General features: G+C 36.1%; 1 protein-coding gene across 6 annotated transcripts in view; it reads left to right on the top strand.

Moving 5' to 3' along the window:
* LOC105840171 (protein Skeletor, isoforms B/C) overlaps window positions 1–15,216 on the top strand; it is a 70,784-nt gene that overhangs the window by 6,473 nt on the left and 49,095 nt on the right. The window contains exons 1-2 of one of the 6 annotated variants that reach the window (XM_036284406.1): window positions 10,792–12,627; window positions 14,783–15,111. The exons of 3 other annotated variants lie outside the window; for them this stretch is intronic. The gene's annotated coding sequence lies outside the window, so the exon portion shown is untranslated. Of the gene's footprint in view, window positions 1–10,791; window positions 12,628–14,782; window positions 15,112–15,216 lie in introns of those variants that run through there. 2 more of the 6 variants (XM_012687037.3, XM_028189095.2) reach the window with 2 other exon arrangements.

Genomic DNA, 15,216 nt, shown 5'->3' with positions numbered 1-15,216 from the left:
GTTCGTTCCGAGTGCACGAACGCACTGATGTTTATGCTCGACTATTACGTAGATACCCAATTCGACGAATATGGATGTCTAGATTTTTCAGCCTCTCAAAAGAGCAAAAGATACAAAGGAATAAATGATATTAATGGAGTAACAAAAAATAATACTTCTTTAGCGTTGTGATAAGTTCGTAAATACAAGTTAAAGTATTTGTAAAAATACGAAGTTATTATTCTGCCTTACTTTTGTTGTGAATTTCGTACAATCTATCTATAGCATTTTTTCTACGATATAAAACTGCAGAATAAAATAAAATAAATTGAATCAACACTATATAACTTTAATTAATACTTCTTATAATTATTCACGTATCTGAAATTTGTGGGAATAAAGGCGTATTGTATTTTGTAAGGAATATGTATTAGTTTTCGTAACATGCGTGATGGATGTATCTTACAAAAGAGGCGATTAGACTAATTTCGTATCGTCTTGAATTGGTGTGAGAAGATGGAAGGAAAGTCCTCGAAAATTGCGTCCTACTTCTAACGGTGCGAACACGGGGGTGGCGAGGGTGGGTGCACAACACAGAAAGTAACGGGTAGAATAAGGACCGGGTAAGTCGGGAAAGGAAAGGGTGATCGGAGAAAGGAGGGAGGAAAAAACTCCACCGCGGAGAGAAAACCGAATCAATAAACCTACGATCTCATCTCCAGCCTTTTGCCTAGTTATATAACGCGGGACGCACATTAACGAGCCGTTCGCGTCTCGCGAATTACAATCTTAATTAATTAGGCGTCTTCGCGAGCGTCTGCGAACTTTAACTGATGTGACGCAGTCAGTGCAATGTTAATCGTTAAAAGTAAAATGATTGATGCCTTTTCTAATTTAACTCTATAGCCATTAATTTTTTTATTACATAACGAATTGGTTATCTCTTACGTTCTTTCACTCATATTAATAATGAATACAAAGTATACAAGAATGCATAATAAATAATATTTTTTCTTTTCGCGTAATGTAATTGACACGTGCGGAGTTATTTATAAGTTAAATATAGTATAAATGGAGATATATTTATGTTTCATTATCAGTCCGATTAAATATGTCTGCTCGATTTTTAATTTGCAAGTTATTACAACAGATTAATTATAAACATTATTTGGAAAATAATGCTGATTATTTGAGAAAATAAAGTTGACAACAAAATCAGTAAAAAATTTTATACAGTGCAATATATTTATTAATGAGAGTGTAGGTATTGTAAGATATATTGAGACAGGATTTTTAAATATATTTTCAAATTGTCGTCAGTTGTAACGAGATGGATAATTTTACGTTTATTTCTAAATTCCGCAATACTTTGATCAGAATATCGCTTACAATGTATCACGGAGTTTCGATTTCCGTAGACCGCCCGAATCCTTAGAGACGTCATCGCTCTGTTACCTCTACTTACGAGCCTTGTTAGCTTTAGCTCTGAGGCAAAGTAATTATCCCGAAGTATTCTCGAAGCTGTTTTCTCAGATAAATATGCAAAGAATTGCGCTAGGTAATTTAACATCGGTACTTAATTAATATTTACACAGATTTCTTTAGTAAAAAAAATTCCGGTATTATTATCGGAAATATATTTTGTCTTTAGCTACTTTCTAAATTAAAAAATTGAATGATAATCATGTTTTGTCGGATTAATTATAGTAGGATAAATATGTTTTTGTTTGCATTTTTTTAGATTTACCAATAAACACGTCTACAAATAGTCATAAACGTGCCGCGTTTGCATTATGCAAGAACGTATTGTGAATATATTATAAAAGAACGTATTGTTTATTACACATTTTTGTATATTTATTATTAATATGAAAGTTTTCTATTGAATTTTAATTTTTAAAAAGCAATCTAAAAAAGCTTTTTCCCCCGTGCATAAATTAATATTGCAGTCAATTTTCTTTCCAAACAAAGAAGATTAATTAGGCTATTAAAATATCATTATAAATTGAATGTAACTTTCTTTGAAATAATTTTGCAATATAAGAAAAAAGAATTATGTATGCAATATATTTTACATCTGTCTTACGCGATTTATTGTCTATAAATCTCAAGTTCTGATTCTGAAGTAATTGTTGTCGATATCGATAAATCACGTTCGTTCACGATGCCGTAATGATGGGAGAACTGCGCTCGTTTATGATAAAGTCAAAGAAAAGAGTTCAAGCATAAGGACGAAAAGCACAATGGTATCTGGCTTGAATTTTGATCAGGACGTTCATTGTCTTTTACCCTTTTAATTATCTTTTTATACAGCTTACATGTGTATGTATACGTCCGTTTACCTTCTATTGCATACATGCATGAACATTATTCATGAGTTTCAATAAGAGGCAATAATCAGCAATAATAAGGCACATTTATGAGTTCAGAATGTTTTTATATTATGTATTATTTTATATATTTATTTGTATTCATTAATATAAAAGTTAATGAAGATTATAAAGTAAGAAAAATTGTTTATGATGTATAAATAACAAGAATTCTTATTATTTTTCAGTGTGACATAAAATGTGTAATTTTAATAATATATTTTTACAAGACATGTAAGTTCTTCATTAATATTAATTTGTTACAATAATTAAAAAATGTTTTTATTATCGAATAAATTTTATTGGATTAAAAATTACAAAATTTACTTTACGAACTCTTTTACTGATGAATATCTTAAGTGTACATTTTATGATAAATATATATACAACTAAATTTCAAATTTAAATTAAATGTTTACATTTATAAAACAGTATATAAAATTTTCTTTCAAGTTACTTTCTGTTTGTTTTTTGCTCGAGGCGGACCGTTCGATTGTTAGTTACGACATTAATAGTCAGAGTCTATTGTGTAAATCCACAGTGGTCACGTGCCACAGCTCAAAAGACTTCTCCCCTGGGAAGATATTAAACTTCTGACACAATGCCGGGCGCATCTCCACAGCGCGTACTGTAGCGAAACTCGTGAAACAAGAACGCGAAAATTACATTTAACAGTTTTGCTCTCCGTCGTCACGAGAATCATTTAGATCCTTCATTGTCGTAATTGGCGCAACGTAAATATCATGCTGCGTTTACTTTTGTGCCCGTTCTTTAAATTAATAAACTTACGTTTATCTCATCTCGTAACAACGTACCGCTGAAAATTGACAGTTCAATAGCGATAGCCCCGAGCAGAAGAGGGGAACGTTATATTGATTAATGTTATTACTTTTGCCGTGACTTCACACAGATGATCTGGCAAAATAATTTCTGCATCTATTTCTTCTCGATGTTTGTACAGTATGAAATTTAACAGAACCTACACTATGTATTATCAAACAATCTTTCTCTTGTGATTTTTTTAAATGAATTAATCGATTTGTTCTTAGAATATATATTTTTAATGTTAAATTGTTTCCAATGTACTGAAGAAAGAGAGAATTAGATTCAGATTTTCTGTTATGATAAAATTTAAACAAAGATGAATATAATTGAAACTTTATATTTATTTGTAAAATTTTAACTCAAGATTCGTTTCGATCATTTATAATTCAATTGTTTCATATTTATAATTTTTATTAAGAAAACATTGACACATTAATATATCCGCAATATCTTGTATAATTTCTAATATATAGAGAAAATTTGTAACTGACACATAATAGATGTGTATACAAGTGACACACCAACTATAATATTTTCTAATTCAAATACTATTTTTATTAGGTTGATATTCAAAGTTCTCTCTTCTGGTACTGATTCGAGGTTGTTGCTCATAAACGCATCGCGCCCATAAGCTAAGAAAAATTGAGAAATAGGGGTACATGACACTCATCGTGAGCGTGTGAAAAGCGCTTGTCTCATTTCCTTCACGAAATGCCGTTTTAGATTTGTCATTGCGCGCATGACGCGTGCAAAAAAAAAAAATAAGCAGCAGGCGAAATGGAGATACGTAACATGACACAAACGACGGTCGGGAGAAATGGACCTCCTCGCTGCCGAGGTCGGAATAAAATAAGACAAAATATTCAATCGGAGCTTTTGGCGAAAGCTCGCTCTACGTGACTCGTGTATGTAGATTGCGAGCGGCACAAAGCCGCAGTTCGTGCTTTTTTAATTGTGCCCCACCGCACCTGCTCTCACCTCCGATACCTTCTTCGTTACGATCCGTTCTCTTCATCGCGTTAACTTGCGATTTGCGACCTCATTACTCTCATCCTTCGTGGAGCAAACGCTTCTTTCCAAGCTTCGGCGGCTTTAGAGGAGGTCGTTCGATCATTCCGGTTTTGGGGAGCTTACGAAATAACCGAGAGGTTGGCGCACAAATATATTTTACCGACGATATGGATTTGATATTTCTAATTGATTCTGTATTTCGTATGTTAAATTTGTAATAATAGATTTTTTTCAACTTGAATTAGAACTGCTTTAATAATATTTAACTGTTACTTTTTATTCCGCGATTAATACATTACTCCATGATTAATATGACATAACACGAAGGGTGAAAAAGGGTAGATATCTCTTTAATAGCGCCGCGTATCGGTTAAATCAAGGATAGGATTTCTGAAACACTCTGTGTACCCGGTATACAGATCGGAGTAGTCTGCGAAGGAATCGTTGCAGTCGGGGTGGGATCGACTAATTTGAAATTCAGCCTCGTACCCTCGGCGCTCGTCGCACGAGCGAGCTTGACGCCTATTGTCGAGAGGAAGGGAACGGGCGGGACGTCGAGACGCGGAAATGCGGATCTCCGGGGAGCGAGTACATTATTACTCTTTTTTTTCTCTCTCTCTCTCGACGGGCAAAACCAATAGCGGCCCCCGGCGAAATGACGATATGATTTTCTCGTCGCGGAAACGAATTTACGAAACCACGAATAATGCGGTGCGCATTAGAGGAGGTACCGGCTGAATTTATCGTCGCGTATGCGCGCCCGTGCGTAAAGTACTTCAACGGCGCGGGGGAACCCCCGGGACAGGTTTTGGACTTTCAAAGCTCCCCGAGCTCCGAAGAAACCCGATATGACTTAATACGATTCCATAATTCGCGCGAAAATTCGCCGGGATATTTATTAACCGGTATACCGACGTATAGCCGCGGCGCGCTGTTTCGTACGGAGTATCGATTATGAATTTTGTACGTTCCAGATATCAGGAACGCGAGAATAATACTTAATACACTTCACGGGAAAGTTACTCGTTTCCCAATAGATTTTTCAAGATTAAAGATAAATTTCTTTTTAATTACGAGTTAGGAAGAACCTCGGATGTTACATAAAAAAGTTGGTTAATATTGATTTACGATTAATCTAACTTTATGCTTAAGTTTGAAATTTGTTTATTGATTTATTAAGAATTATCAATAACAGATAATACGTCCATTCAAATAACGCAGTAATTAAACTGATAATATTTAAAGATTCACTCGTAGAAATTTCTATTAAATTATTAGGTAATTTTTTTTATTAAGTTAAAGGCGAGAACGATAACACATGAAAAATTGCATCAGCGCGTGTTTGCGGTGCACACCGAGATACATCGATTTCGGAGTTGGCCAAGAACATCATATGTAAGGTTCGATTGGTTTAGTGGCAATTCTGGGCGTAAGTTCAAAAAGTAGAAAATTACGTAACGGATTGGCCGATAGAACAAAAAAAGATATACGAGAATGTAAGAGAAAGAGAGAGAGAGAGAGAGAGAGAGAGAAAGCGCGCGCGAGAAAGAGACAGGAAATAGAAGCGTAGGAGAAACGTTCGAAACGCGCTCTTGAACGAATCGGCGAGGCGAAGCAGCAAAACGAGAATATATACGTTATCCAAGGCATTACAGAGTAAGAAGTTCATTTCTCATTGAAATACCGTCATATTTCCAGCCCTGCCCGCGTAACGCGAACGCCGAATCCACGATTCGGTGCCATTTCGCTGTCGCTAAGAAGTAAATGTGAAAAATGGAACATTTTTATAGGAAGAACGGGTCTGATGCCTCGGTAGATCATGCTTCGAAAGAACGTTACCACGAGCTAATTCATGTGAGAGATATCTTCCTGTGTACATTTTCGAAATTATTACCAAGTTTATTGATATAAATAATGTTTTATCGAATTTTCGTAGCGAAAGGACGATGTCACTGCAGATTGCAAACTGCATTATTACTTTTAAGGCGTCGCTTCTGATTATTTGGAGAAAATGAGAGAAATACTTTTTCTATTCACATTTATTTGCATTTATCCAAACTTCTTTCTCTGTAATGTCCTGGTAATGTACAGTCCCGTTTTCTTGTTTCGTCTCTCCGATTTGTTCAAAAGTATTTTAAACATTTGCCTTGCGCTTTTTTTTCACATTTTTTCTTACTTATGCATTGCCATTAAAATGTAAATTTATAGGTAATTAAAAAAAGAGATACTTATACATTTTTCGTACAATTTTCTTTAAGAATTTAATGTGATGTGACAATATATCTTTAGGCTAATATAACTGAAATATTCATACTTTTCAATATTATAATTAAATACTTAATTAAACGTATCTCGTATCTCGGTTTCAGGAAACGGTCGCACGTGTATGGACATGCATATGGTCATATTCTCGAAATTGCATCTATAATATATATCTTGCCTGTCGTTCGGAACGTAATGAAATGTTTAATTAAATCGCACAATGATGACTGGCTGATACGGTATCGCTAGTATTAGCAAAACTGCCAATGCGATTGTTTAACGCGGACCGCAGAAAGTTTGACAGACATCTAGATATTATCTTTGTCCTATTAAATTTTCTCGGCGTCGCTCGTTTACGATATGAAGACCTACTTTCGTGTGACATTGATGTTGAATCTTTTTACTTTGTGACCTACCTTAGAGAGAATAATCTCAAAAATCTTTGTTTTTTATTGTTTAAGCTTAAACAATGTTTAAACGTAATTTAACTGACACTTTAAACTATTTTTAATGGCTAAAAAATAAGAAATAGAATTATAAATAGGTAAATAATGTGGCGTATGCCAACATTAATTGATATATTAATATATTAACGTATTGATATATCATTGATTATATTAATATATTGATACTGATATAATGCCAGCTTCACACACTGTATATGTTGATATATCGATATTTACTGATAAATTGCAAAACTGAGAACTGAAATAATTGAAAAAAGTAGTTCTTATGCAATTCCAGTTTATTATTACATCAAGTTTTGTCGCATAGATGCGAGCTTTGTTCGAAATAGCTGAATGACTCTTGATGAGTTATTTTTTCCGATATCTCCCCAAAATTTTTTTTTTTACGTCAATATCGCGATTACAATCGCGTTCAACGTTCGAGAGCGATCGCGCGCGAAGAAAGCACCATCGAAAATCGTCATAACGCCTTTTATGCATGTCACGCAGTGAAAGCGACAAACTCACATATGTTCTCACGCAACAGTTTTTCTTCCTCAATCTTTCTCTCTCTTCTCATATCTACGTTCTATTCGTGAGACAATTCGTTTGCCTTTTTGAGCTAGACATTCATATGCATAAATCACAGCAACGTTTCCGGGCACCGCGCTTTCTACGAGCCTTTGAGTACAGTATCCACGAGTGTCGTTTGACCCGTCGAAAGCAATAATTTTATCCGCCCGTATCAGCGACCGAACGTGCTTAAAAAAGCGCGTAAACACGAGGGATTGAAAAAGCTGTTGACGTTTCGCTAGTATTTTGCACGCGTGTCTCGTCGAGAGGCTCAAGCACGTTCGTATTTTTGGAAACTGCATCGTGCAATTAGAATTATATTTAGCACATTTAGATGTCCATTATTTGTGAAACATTTTTTTTTTTATTATATGTGACGAAAATTTTATTGGATTTCACGGTCCATTTTTTTTCTAATTTACATATAAATATGTCTGAATTATAGCCATATCCAATAAAATTACATTTGAAAAGATAAGATTTGCAGTTATTTTATACGTATGAAATAATTGTGATTATTTTTTTGTGAATGATAACTAATAAATAAATAACTAATTTTCTCATAATTCACTCACCTTCGATCGTTGCTCGATGCCTCTCTTTTGGTCTTCATCTCTTCTCTTCTTCCTCCGTTTCTGTTCCTTCACTCATGGCACTCATACAATACTCACTCGCGAAAACACAGTTAATTACGATCGCGCGCTCTAATAATCAGAATACGATAATTGCACAGCACTTTGCACGGTATTCTTGACGTTAATCGTGTACGTGACGTGCACTTTATTGTACATTACGACGAATGAATAAGCAAGTACAATTTGAGTTACAATTCGTTCGATATATGTATGCGGTATTACGTGATTCCACGTGAAAACTTTTGACTCGTTAGCGGGCCCAGGTTCGATCCCGACTATCATTGCATATATATCTAATACCTAGGATTACATTAAGTTTAAGGATTTAAAAAAAAAGGTTGTGAGCAGTTTTTTTTTATAAAGCCAACAAATAAGTTTAATGAATCTAGTTTATTGCTGGAACATTAGAAACTCCAGGATACAAATTATAATAGCAATGGATTGATAAAGATATTTTTTTATATTTCTTGTATTGTTTTGAGAAAATCTGTGCAGCAAATTCATTTACATAATTCTCAAAATTAATAAATTGTATAACAATCAATAATATATAATATGTAACTATAATAATAGTGAATTTTGATTGGGGTGTAAGAATCATCCGTGGGTTAAAAAACGTAAGAAAAAACTAGACAACTATTCGCGGATTAAAAGCACCGTGACGCTAGTGGTCGATCTGTTCCGTGCACGCAAATCATTGATCGTGGAAATTAATTCGTCGCGCGGATTTAACTGATACTTGCTAATTGTTCACTATTGCATTTGCTTCTGGTTCCGCGTTCCGAGGGATAATAACGCTACGAAGCACGGAACGACTTGCGCCGCTGCCTAACAGTTCGAGTGTTGGAGCGCGAATAGTAGCGTGGTGATCCTGTGTATACAATAGCATGTTATATGTCGATATGTATGAAAACAAACATCGAGCGTTGCGTGCTAGCCCGTCACGACTACGGACATTTAACTTTCCACGAAATAACATACACGCCGTATATCTTGTTTAACTGGATTCTGTGCAACATAATACAATTAATAAAATCAAGTTGTCAAGCTAATTAAAGGTCTGTTCCTTTTAGCTAGTTTCTTTCTTGCGCAGTTCATATTTTCTCTTTTATTTTTCTGCAGGAAGAAATTTAAAAAAAAAACAGGCCTTAAAACGCGATAGACTTTTCAAAGATACACAAGTAAAAATTTAATTTTGTACGCGCAATACTCTCGGTTTTCACGTGGAATCGCGTAAATCTCACGAAATACATATATCAGAACGAATAATTGAAGTATTACAGTTTTTGTATTATTTAAAGTTAGATTCGACGATTCGTATATAGCTTTGTGCTTCCTATCGAAAAATGGTAGGTAAGTCACGTTTACAACGGCGGCAAAAAAAATTTACAGCGCGACGCGAGATACATTCGAATGCAAGCCTGACTAAAGGAAGTAATTGTCGCCCGTAAACATCACGAAGCAACAGTCTGTAATTCCTTATCACCTCGGTTTCTATCTCACACGAGTAAACTGCGCGAAATAACCGCCCTGATAATCAGTCGTCGTCTCGACACGCCTACGAATCGTTAATCGCGGGAATTAATTTGCCGCGTGGGCCGACAGCAGCTAATTGTTCGTGATCGCGTTTATTTTCGGTACTCGTCGCGATTGAGTTCTGAGGTACAATGATGCTATGACGCGCGATACAGCGCGCGTCACTGTTTAATAGTTCGAGTGTTGATGTGTGAATAATACCGTCGCTAAATTTTAAATATCTAAAAATTAATTGACCTTAAATTAAAATTAAAATTAAATTGATCTGAATTCCGATGATTGAACTGTATTATTGAATCATGAAATCTCTTGCCTATCGCGTATTTGAAAACTGAAATTTACTTTTATCGAGAAAGTATTCATGCAAGGCGATTTATCAATGATATGATCAAATTTTATCATCGATTTATTATGCCATTTTTATCAGATAAAATGGCGTAATTTTAATAAATCAAGAAATTTTCTAGTCGATTTTAATAAATTGGTAAAATAAAATTTAATCCCGACGCAAAAATATGGTGGCTTTTTATCGTCGTTTCAGAATGTTACTTCCCTCAGTGTGCAAAGATTTAAAAAAAAGAGGAAAATAATAAATTATACTTCGTATTTGTGGTGTAGTATGAGCGAGTAAATTTTATGCGATATTACGACCAACTTTAATCGTTTGTAACTCGAAAACTATTATAATTTCTTGATGTTATCGAGATTTTCAAACATAATTAATCTCTAGGATATTAAAGAATTGTACGACATTCGTGGGATTTTCTACAGAATGAAAGGCATTCTCTCTCTCTCTCTCTCTCTCTCTCTCTCTCTCTCCCTCTCTGAAATAAGTTGTATTATTAGATTAAAGCTATTAAAGCATAATATTGGATTTTGAAACATCTTAACTTAAAATCTGTAACATTTAATGAATCAATTAATACCAATTTTTTAACGTGGAATAAAGGCGACTTTTCAAGGAAAACCAATCATAAAGATTGAGTTATAAATATGTATACGTGCGTATGTATGTACAATCGCGAGACTAATTGTCATATATAAGATTTAGGAATTTATTTTATACAAATATTATTTTAAAAATGTTATAAAAAATATTTTTAGGAAAAATTTGATTAAAAAATGAAAATGAAAAAGTGAAAATCCTTGCTAACGATACATTTCATTATAATAAAAAGTACATTTTATTTATTATAATAAAAATTACATAGAAATACCAGCTTTTTTGTGTGTCATCGAATCAAAATATACATTTTTCCCATTATCTATCTCGTTCCTTTATTCGAAATGCGTTAGCTATTCACAAACTAAGCTCGGTCGAGTAGATACAGAAAGTATATATGTACAAGACGATAAGTACTAGCAAGATACATCGAACGGTGTTGAATTTCTAAGGAGACGCAATTTACGGTAGATTCCGTCATCTCAGAAAGTTGTTGTCTAACTCTCGATTCGCGTTTCGACATTACGTGCAAAGCAAAAAACTATGCGAGGAGAACTAGAGGATGTCTGCTTCATACCAAAAGAACCGAATGGGGCTCAGTGACTTCCATGCAAACATACTTAGTCGCAAATTTCCGAAATTTAGCTAGATAGGATAGGGAGGGTACACTCCGCGCCTAGAACGGTAAAAAGGGTAGAGAGAACAAGAACGATGTTTGGTCGGAGGTAACGCAAGAAGACGAAACCTGCGAGCGTATTCGCAAAGGGTACCCTTTGGCCCCCGCGCGCTTCTCGGCTGGAAACTCCTCGACTCCCTGCTTGCGGTTCGCTGCTGCTAGTCCGAATTTCGCCGTTTGGTGCCCTGTATCGCATTAGGTAGGAGTCCCGTCGTGGCCAGCAAGGACAGGCAGGGTGGAACGAAGGGGGGAGGGAAGGGGAGCAGCGGCGGAGACCGGGGCAGGGGGAGTGGTGGAGAAAGGCGAAAGCTCGCGGGGGTTGCAGGATGGTAGCGGCGATGGTAATAACGACGGTGAGCGATGGCGAGAAGAGGGCCGAGGGGATAGGACAAGGGAGGAGAGAGGAGGGGGCGCACCGCAAGCTCGAAAGTTGGGAAAAAGCCAAGGAAGGGGTTGTGCTTGGTGCGCGGGCCAGCCGGAGGGCGCAAGCTCCGGGTCTTCCTGTGCCCTCCCACTTGGTCGCGCGATAGGTGGAGCTTTCCTACCCGCCAATACATGTCCCGGGGAACGCGTACTCGCTCCCGAACGGCGCGAGTAGTGCCGAGCCGCCGCCACCGCCACCGTCAGTCCTTCCACATCCACACGAAAACGCGCGTTCCACGGTGGTGGCACACCGTGGTGTGTGGTGGCCCCTCGGCGCCGGCTCCGCTGCTGCTGCCGCCGCCGCCGCCGCGCCGTGCGTGTGGCTGATCAGGTCAGGAAGATTGTCGGGGCCCCCCCGGTTAGAGAGGATAACGCGCGCGCGATAACGCCGCGGAGCACCACCCGCGAACGCGAGCGTGAGACCACGGTGAATATAACCCGCCGCCGTCCGTCGGCGCGGAAGGCCCCACCGAGTGGACGGAATGTACGATCGAGAGGGTTGGGTCGCCAGGTGAAAATTAACGCGGACTCACGTCCCCATGGTGTGCTGTGTGCGCGGAGGGAGATGTCGGTGAACGTAAGAATAGTTCTACCAATGTGGACCGATGTGCACGGGAAGATCGGTTACGTGGCGGCGCGAAAAGGGTGAATCTCCGTTATCGTTATCGTTATTCCGGGTCTGGTAAAAGCGGGTTGTGTTACCGCGAGGTATATATCGCACTCGTGACAGAGCACTCGTCGGAATAATCTTGTAATTGTCGTTGCCGGAAGATATTTTCATTGACGATGATGGCGGGAATTTATACGTATTATAGTATAGCATTCTCAAAACAGAAATAATAATTTGATTGAAATGGACATTCCTTTCTCTCACTTTAATTGTCTTATAATACCTTGATGACGATCGGGGAGTGATCGCATGACGAAATTCCGAATATTATACGATACAGTACGTATTAATTTTTTGTTTTTGATTGCTAGCATGAACAAAGTTGCGCGAACTTCGACTGTTTTTTGCTTGGTTTACGATTATGCATCTGTCAATATAATTCATTAATTCTGCAATTGAATCTACTTTTCGTTTAATTTGTTTTCTACTGGTAATGCACGTTATGTTACTTATATATAACAGGTAACTTCTTATAAGTACATTGTACGTACATGAGACAAGTTAACGTTACCTAAAGAATTGTTTATCATTTTGGGTGTGTTAAACAAGTTAAGTTTCTTGACTGTTTTATGATCATTGCGTGACAATTTAGCATGCTTTTGTAAAATTGTTTTGTCATGTGGAAACAAGTCTCTTTCAATGATCGATGAGAATATTAATTAATTACGATAAATTAATCAGTATGTGCTGAGTTTCTCGAGGCATTTCAGTAACTAAGTTACTCGAACTCAGAAAATTTTATGAATTTCGGATATGGCATTGTTGAATTTATTGATTGATGATCTAATATTTAATTGCATAGTAATGAGAAATTCGTGAAAATAAAGTAATTGTATATGAGCTTGCAATGAGCGAATCGATAAAAAATATAAAATTCATAATGATGGAAAGAGCATATCACAATTATATTTAATATAAACCAAAAAAATTACGTGTAGTTACTAACTTAGAGACTTAGAAGTAGTTGATATACTTGAAAATTTGATAGTGAAAAAGAGAATACAAAAATATCAAAAGATAAAATGTGAACAGAATACAAAATGATAAAGAATTATTAAATACAAAAAATATGTAGAGAATATCAGAATAACAAACTGATTTGTATATACATATAAAAATACACATTTACTGTTTTACAATGAATAAAAAACAAATGATTGCCATGAAAAATTTATGCGAGAAAGTTTGCGAAACACTTGGGAATAATATCAATTGAAACTTTTCTATCACGATCTAAAGTTGTACATGCAACAGCGAAGTTCGGAACGTCATGTTTTGATATTTCTACACTTTTATTCATAATCATTTGAAAATGAACTTTTCTTTTCGAGAAATGCATCGCGATAGGCAGAAATTACTTCCGAGTGAAGCGCTGCCAAAATGCCGGGTGTGTATATTCCGCGTGTGCTATCGAGCGGTAGAAAGAGATTATGTACGTAACGATACATAGCAGAAAATGTATTGTTACAATACGCGTTTGAGAGATATTGTGTACTCGTTTTTCCTAGATAGCATCCTAAAAACCTGATACATGCTTGGGAACAAATCGGAGATCTAAACAACATGAAAGCTAAATTTAAAATAAAGTTTCGATGTGTTCGACGTGGTATAAATAAACAATTTGCCAAGAAAAAAAGAAAGTACAGTTAATAAGATATCTGAAAGAAGAAAATATAATTTATAATATATTTAAAACGGCGACTCTGTATTTTTATATGGGCATTTAATTTTTACACCAAGTTGCAAAATATGAATCAGATTTTTGTCCAAAGACTGGCATAAATCTTATTTTATATTATATTTAAAAAATTTTACAAATGTTATATTATTCTGTAAAAAAATTTTTCTACTGAATTACTAAATTTTATCTCTGAACTTTACGTTCATTGAAACGTCCATATACTGTTTTTATTAATTATATTTTGTTTCCATTTCTATCGGAATTCAATAAACTGCATGTCGCGAAACGATGCGGAAGACAGCGCGTGAATAAATTGCTCTTTGTCGACACCAATGACATTTTAATCGTTGCCTTGCGTTACACTTAACTCTCCCCTCCACAATTTTGGTGCATAACATATAACATGCCAGGCAAGTAAATTTAAGTAATGAGACTTTCCAAACATGTTAGCATGAGCTCTTGTTTGCCAGATGCGCTAGCACATAAATTTCTGTTTGCCGCGGCGTACAGTAGTTATGAAATATGCTTCAACGGATGCTTACAAATCACTTTGAAATATCTTACGAATACGGACTGATTTCTCTTGTGTATATGTTATATATGATTTTTTTTTTTAATAACAACGATACGATCTGCATGTAAAACATTGAAGATTTAATAGAACTCGATGTAAAAGTAAGTTCTCATAAACGCGTATCTTCCAAGACTTGTATATAATAACTGTTGTTAATTAGCTTGTGATTTTCTCTACAGCTACTTTCGCTGGAGCATAATATAACGCACATCATGCTCAGAAGGGGGAAGAAAATTGATTTGACAGTGATTAATAAATCAGTTTCGAGATAGAATCTATGCATTGGCATGCATAAACCGAGCTAATAAGATAAATACGCATTCCCAAGTTACATATTAAACTAAATTTTCGAGATATCAATCATATATATAAAGAGGAAGAGAGAGAGAGAGAGAGAGAGAGAGAGAGAGAGAGAGAGAGAGAGAGAGAGAGAGAGAGAGAGAGAGAGACTCACCGTGTCGTAAGATACTCTTCTACGGCTTTTGTATCTGAGAAGTATGATCTTCAGGTAAAGGTAGATCCTACACACGGGCCGCGAGCTGCGTGGTCGCGCGAGAAAGGTGTGCCGTGCGATTGATGTCGAATTTTCTCTCAGTCGGCTTTCAGCCGGTAG

This window comes from Monomorium pharaonis, chromosome 3 (genome assembly GCF_013373865.1).
Source record: "Monomorium pharaonis isolate MP-MQ-018 chromosome 3, ASM1337386v2, whole genome shotgun sequence".
Lineage (NCBI taxonomy): Eukaryota > Metazoa > Arthropoda > Insecta > Hymenoptera > Formicidae > Monomorium > Monomorium pharaonis.
Note: the sequence above shows the minus strand (reverse complement) of the source record. Positions and strands in the feature narration are given on the sequence as shown.